Here is a 7,368-nt window from a genome sequence, read left to right on the forward strand (position 1 = left end):
TAGCTTCTCTCTCGGAATGATGAGACCATTGAACCTTGAGAAACTTGATGTTATGACGTCGAGTGACACGCTCTGCTTGATCCAGAATGCGAACGGGGTACTCTCGATGAGTAAGGTTATCTTGGAGATCAAGCGTTTCATGGTCCACTCTGCGGATGGGATCCGAGAAGCAACGCCTGAGTTGAGAGACGTGGAAGACATCATGAACTCGAGAAAGATGTGGGGGTAGTTCCAACTGGTAGGCAACCTCTCCTCGTTTAGCGAGAATGCGAAAAGGACCGATGTAATGAGGAGCCAACTTGCCCTTGATATCGAAACGATGGGTACCCTTCAAAGGAGTAACCCGAAGGTAAGCCTTGTCGCCAACTTCATAAGCCACTTCCTTATGACGACGGTCATACTGGCTCTTTTGATGAGATTGGGCTGTTTTCAAATTCTCTCAAATGATGCGAACTTGCTCTTCTGCCTCCTGGATCATATCCGGTCCAAAGAATTGTCTTTCACCGGTTTCTGACCAGTTCAAAGGTGTTCGACATCTTCGTCCATACATAATCTCGAAGGGTGCTTTCTTAAGACTGGATTGGTAGCTATTGTTATAAGCAAACTCGGCAAAGGGAAGACATTTCTCCCAATCCATACCGAATGAGATAACGCAAGCTCTAAGCATGTCTTCGAGAATTTGGTTGACCCTTTCCACCTGACCACTTGACTGAGGGTGGAAAGCGGTACTGAAGGAGAGATGGGTGCCCATGGCAGTTTGGAAACTTTCCCAGAAATGAGAGGTGAAAAGACTGCCACGGTCTGAATTGATCTCTAGTGGAACACCATGGAGTGACACTATTCGGGAGATATATAAGTCAGCAAGCTGACTAGCAGTGATACTCTCTCGAACAGGTAGGAAGTGAGCCACTTTGGAGAGACGGTCAACGACTACGAAGATAGCATTATTTCCTTTCTTGGTCCTGGGAAAGCCGGTGATGAAGTCCATACCAACTTTGTCCCATTTCCACTCGGGAATAACTAAAGATTGAAGGGTGCCAGCAGGTCTTTGATGCTCTGCCTTAACGCGATGACAAATGTCACAGTTGGCAATATACTGAGCGATTTCTCTCTTCATCCTAGTCCACCAGAACCTCTGGCGTAGGTCCTGATACATCTTCGTACTACCGGGATGAATCGTGAGAGGGGATTCATGGGCCTCCTTAAGGATCATTTGCTGCATCTATTGACATTTGGGAACCACCAAACGGTTTCCAAAGTAAACAACACCTCGTTCATCCATAGAGAAACAGTTGGCAACTCCCTTGGAAATATTCTTCTTGATCCGGGAGATTCCCGTATCATGCCTCTGAGCCTCTATGATCTGATCCATAAGGGTAGGTTTCGCTACCAAGGTAGAAAGGGAAACATGAGGAGCTATGTGAAGGTTAAGCTTACAGAATTCCTCATGGAGGGGTGGTTGACATTGTTGCAACATGATGTTGTTGCAATAGGATTTACGACTTAAAGCATCAGCCATGACATTGGCTTTGCCTGGGGTGTAGGTGATTCCTAAGTCGTAATCCGAGATCAACTCCAACCAACGTCTCTGTCTGAGATTCAGATCCGTTTGGGTGAAGATATACTTGAGACTCTGATGGTCAGTGTAGATTTCGCAACGGTTACCAAGAAGGTAATGTGGCCAAGTCTTAAGTGCATAGACTACGGCTGCAAGCTCCAGATCATGTGTAGGATAATTTTCCTCATGTGGATGCAACTGTCGAGATGCATAGGCAATCACATGACGATCCTGCATAAGAATGCAACCTAGTCCTTGACGCGAAGCGTCGCAATAGATAACAAAGTCTTTAGTGAAATCCGGTGGCACGAGTATGGGCGCAGAAGTCAGGCGTCTTTTCAGTTCCTGAAAACTGTGCTCACACTGTAGGGTCCACTCAAACCTTTTATCTTTCTTGAGAAGCTCCGTGAGGGGTTTGGCCACTTTGGAGAAGTTTTCAACGAAGCGGCGACAATAACTGGCTAGACCAAGGAAACTCCTAACTTGTTTGACCGTTTCGGGTGGAGTCCAATCGAGAACGGCTTTGACTCTCTCGGGATTGACAGCAATGCCCTTACCAGAGATCACATGGCCCAGATAGGTCACTTCTGGCAACCAAAATTCACACTTGGAGAACTTGGCATAAAGGCGGTGCTCTCTGAGTTTTCCTAGCACGAGCCTAAGATGTTCGGCATGCTCTTCCTCGTTCCTCGAGTAAATAAGAATATCATCGAGATAAACCACGATGAACTTATCTAAGTACTCCATAAAGATCGAGTTCATCAAGTGGGAGAAAGTAGTTGTAGCATTGGTTAGGCCGAAAGACATCACGGTGTACTCGTATTGACCATAACGAGTGACAAAGGCCGTTTTGGGGATGTCCCCATTTCTGATTTTGATTTGGTGGTAGCCTAACCTCAAATCCGTCTTGGAAAAGACTGAGGATCCAGCGAGCTGATCATACAGGTCGTTGATCTTGGGGAGCAGATACTTGTTCTTTATCGTGACCAAATTAACAGGATGATAATCTACAACCATCCGATCCATACCATCCTTCTTCTTGACAAAGAGGACAGGACAAGCCCAAGGAGAAGAACTGGGACGGATGAAACCCTTTTGCAAGGACTCATCAAGTTTTTTCTTAAGCTCGGCTAACTCCAAAGGTGCCATCTTATATGGTCTCCTAGAGATTGGAACAGTCCCTGGGATAAGTTCTATGACAAACTCTACATCTCTGTCAGGTGGGACACCTGGCAGTTCTTCTGGAAAAACATCCGGGAAGTCACGGACTATCGGAATATCTTCAAGGTCTGGAAGAGGGCTAGCATTAAGAGAATAGAGTTGATGCCTTGCAACTCTAGTGGAGATAGTGACTATTTTGCCAGATGGATGTGTAAGTTGAACAGTTCTGGTGTAACAATCGATCTTGGCATGATGAGCTGTCATCCAGTCCATACCCAAGATGATGTTAATATCTGTGGAGTTGAGAGATATCAAAGAAGTAAGGAATACCAGTCTGTCAACAAGGATTTCATTACCATGGCTTACCTTGGAGGTTTGCCATTTGGAACCAGGAGTCTGGATTATTAGTCGAGTCGGCATATCACAAAATGACATGTCGTGCAACCGAGCGTATCCTTCGGATATGAAGGAGTGGGATGCTCCAGTATCGAATAGAACTGAAGCTGGGTGACAATTGACAAGAAGCATACCCAGTACGACGTCGGGATCATCTTGAGCTTCTGTAGCTGAGACATGGTGCACACATGCTCGTTTAATGGAGGCTGGCTTGGTACTGATCATCTTGACTGATGTCTTTTCACGGCCAACAGACCTCTCAGACTAGGGTGGAGTATAACTGGACTGAGGGCAGTCACGTGCATAGTGCCCTGGTTCTCTACAGGTGAAGCAAGTTCCTGAGGTAGGACGTGGACCTACATTGGCAAGTGGTCCACTAATAGGCCTGGGTGGAGCACGTTGCTGAGTTGGGTGAGGCGCCACATAGGATGGCCTCGGTGCATATCGAGGTGGAAGAGCTGAGTTCAGAATCCAAATCCGTCGCTTCTGAGAGCTAGAGCGGGAGGAAGAACCCAGATCACGGTTGTGCTTTCGAGACTCCTCGTAAGTGAGTTGAGATGTCTCTGCATTAATGGCCTTGTTCACAAGAGCCTGGAAAGTATCACAGTGATGCAGGTGGAGATCACGACGCAACTTAGGGTTGAGACCCTTTCGGAACCTAGCCTGCTTCTTAGTGTCCGTGGACACTTCTTCTGTAGCATAGCGGGCGAGGCTTCCAAACTCTCTACTGTAAGCATCAACAAGCAGCTTACCCTGGGTAAAACTACAGAACTCTTCCCTCTTGCGGTCAATGAGAGCCTGAGGAATGTGGTGCTCACGAAAAGCCTCGGTGAAATCTTTCCATGTAGGAAACTGGCCAGCTGGAAGCATAGCCTCATAGCTCTGCCACCAAATACTAGCAGGACCTTCCAGGTGATAGGTAGCATAGGTGACCTTGTCACCTTCAGCTACTTTCGCAGGATGCAACTTGTGAGTGATGCTTCGGAGCCAGTCATCCGCATCGAATGGCTCAATGGGGTGATGGAAGGTGGGTGGTTTCAGACCAATGAAGTTGGTGATGGAAACCAACTTCTTACGCTGATGTGCAGTGTTCTGCTCAATCTGTGCCAGCAAGCGGTTAGTCTCACGCTTGTTCCTCTCGGATGCTAACAAGAACTCTGCCATCAAAGGCTGGTCAGGAGGATCCTCGTCCCTACCATCTCTGTGGTTCTTGCTATGAGCAACTGAACCTCGGTTAGCAGACGACATCCTAGCACAGAAACCAAGGAAACAAAGATGGAATTAACATCGACATAGGGATGCGGAATGTAATGCAAAAGCATTGGAAATTCTTGAAATCCTAGGGCAATTTCGGAAGCATAACGACTGTAAATGCTCAAAAGGATTTTGAGACATTCATCAAAGGAATAGCATAATCAATCAGCATCATAATATCAAGGTTCTGGGTCAAACTGAGGGCACACGGAAGTAGTAGAACTGTACAGAGACACAACCCAACAATCCTAAGACTTTACGGTTTAGTAACACGTCATCCTGAGAGATAGAGGAGAAGCCTAGGCCTTAACCCTCGTAGAAAAGAAGAGGCTGACTCAGAAAGAATGACATGTGGTAAAGGAGTAAAAAGAGCCTTACGTTCCCTTCCACAATCAATTCCCTTATATAACTAAAGCATTTCTAGACTCAACTTCGACCAGTTTGGCTTGGTAATCCTACAGTCAGTCAGGCTCTGATACCAACGCTGTCGGGACCCCGATCCTAAGTCACACCGATCTAGCATGTAACACTTCATATCACTTTGCGGCCTCACGCACGGTATTCCCACGGTTGCCACATTACCTGGCCCGGGACCGTTTGCGCCTTTTGGCTCACGTATATGATAGTGTCGCTAGCATCCATATGACAGAGAACCTGGGCCGACATGACTAGTCGGGAACCCAAAGTAGCACTAACTTACAGGGACATGCATACATGAATCAACCTCGAGCATGTCGGTCAACAGCGTGTGAATCCGGGCTGTAGCACTAGGCTAACAGGACTCCGGGAACCCGGGCTGTAGCAGGCTAGGCAGGACTCCAGATGTTACCGCGTGACATTTCCCCGAAGGGACAGACACAGGAACGAAGTGAATCACATGCCAGCCAGTCAAGTGTTCCTTAGCAGTAGTGCTGGGCTAGCAGGACTCCGGTGAACCGGGCTATAGCGGACTACTATGGCACATGGAAGCACAAGACCACATTTCCCCATAAGAGAGGCTACCAAAGGTAAACAACTAGGTTGACAGATCCCACACATAGAAATACACGTTACACGTACGCATAACATGCAAGTATGTGATGTACAACATGGCATCACAAGATAACTCAAACTCATATAGATAAAGGCCCAGAAGAGCCACATAGCATCAATACAAATAGGGGTCTCATGACCCATCATTCAGAGCATACAAGCAACGGAAGCATTACATGTCTGAGTACAGATAACTACAAAAGGAAAAGACAAGGAAGCCTGACTAAACACGACCCTCCCAAGGGTACAAGATCGTAGATGGGATACAAGCTACTCGTCGAAGTCACTAGCGTAACCAACTGCAAAACATAAATAAGCAAACGTGAGTACAAAGGTACTCAGCAAGTCTTACATCAGAACTATCTACATATGCAACATTATCAACAAAGGGGGTGGTGGTGTTTAACAGCAGCAAGCCAACTTTGACTCAATGGCTAATCTATACTACGAGTATCAGAAACTTCTTTGAGGTGAGAAGACGCACACGAGTCCACATATTCACCATATCAATACTCCACTATGGATCCGTTCCCGTCTCCCTACGAGAAGGCCATCCATAGCACTCATGCTTATCTTGCAGATTTTAGAGTATCCACTTCAAGTTGTCTATGTACTACATAAGTCCTCCAAGTTTCCATATCCGAGGAAAACGGCTATTCGAATAGATAATATTGACCCTGCAGGGGTGTACTTCTTCACACACGCTCTCGCCACTTATAGCCCTGTACACGTCATGTACCTCGGCAACCTTCAAGTGGAAGCCGGGAGAGGGTGTCGGCCACGACCTGACTAACCACACGAGTCTCTCATCCAGGTTTATCGCCTATTCGGGTTCCATCCGCAAGGAGATCCGGCCGGGGTGTCGCTCACGGCCCCAAACGATGTGTGCAGGGTTCCCAAGCCCACCATCCGGGTGCCACTTGGTACACCGTGCCACGGTGCCTAGTCTATCTCAAGCCCGTCCCGTCGGACACCACCTGGTACACAAGTAGCACTACCTACAAACGCCAGAAACTAGTTGCAACTCCTGGACAGAGATCAAGCGGATTAATAAGCCGAGAGGGGCCGGATAACCGAAACCCAATGTGTGGTAGTAACTGGACTTGGATAACATATACAGAACTTAGTGCTTAAGGACGGTTCCAATGAGACAACCCACCATGTACTCCTACATGGCCTCTCATCGCTACCTTTACCAAAACGTGTTCACACACATAGCCTTACCGGTAGGACATGTTCACCACTCTGATTCATTACCGATGAATCAGACCTGACACAACTCTAAGCATAGCTGGCATAAAGAAAACAAGCATGGATGAGTAGGCACATCAAGGCTCAAGCAACTCCTACTCATGCTAGTGGGTTTCAGCTATTTACTGTGGAAATGACAGGTCATGCAAAGGAATGGGTTCAGCTACCGCAACAGAAAGTAGCAGTTTGAATCGTTGTTGTCCTAATGCAGTAAAAGGAGCAGGAGCGAGAGAGTGGGATTTATCGAGATGCTCAAGGGGGTTTGCTTGCCTGATAGATCCACGAAGAAGCACTGCTCCTCAGACAGGTACTCGGGACACCTTCCGGAGTAGAACCTATCGAGAGGGGACGGTGCCGGCAATCAATAAACATCCATATGCAACAATATGATGCATGAAAATGACACTTCATTGATGCTGTGATTTGCCCTAATGCATCTAGCATCAATTTGGTTGAAGTCCATATGAACCAAGGGTTCATATGCAAACCCCAATTTAAGTATATAACATGCCATTATTACATTTTCACTTATATAGCAAGTATAAGTTGGTTTTTCATGCATGAAACTGGCATAAATGGATTCCTTGCATTTTTCTGATAATTTTTCATATATAATTTATTTGATTTGGAGTTACGGTTGAATTACTATGAATTTTAGAAGTTTTAACTATTTTCTAGAATTCTCTGAATTATTTAAAATCCAGAAATCAATTACT

Source organism: Triticum dicoccoides, chromosome 1A (genome assembly GCF_002162155.2).
Source record: "Triticum dicoccoides isolate Atlit2015 ecotype Zavitan chromosome 1A, WEW_v2.0, whole genome shotgun sequence".
NCBI classification, from domain to species: domain Eukaryota; kingdom Viridiplantae; phylum Streptophyta; class Magnoliopsida; order Poales; family Poaceae; genus Triticum; species Triticum dicoccoides.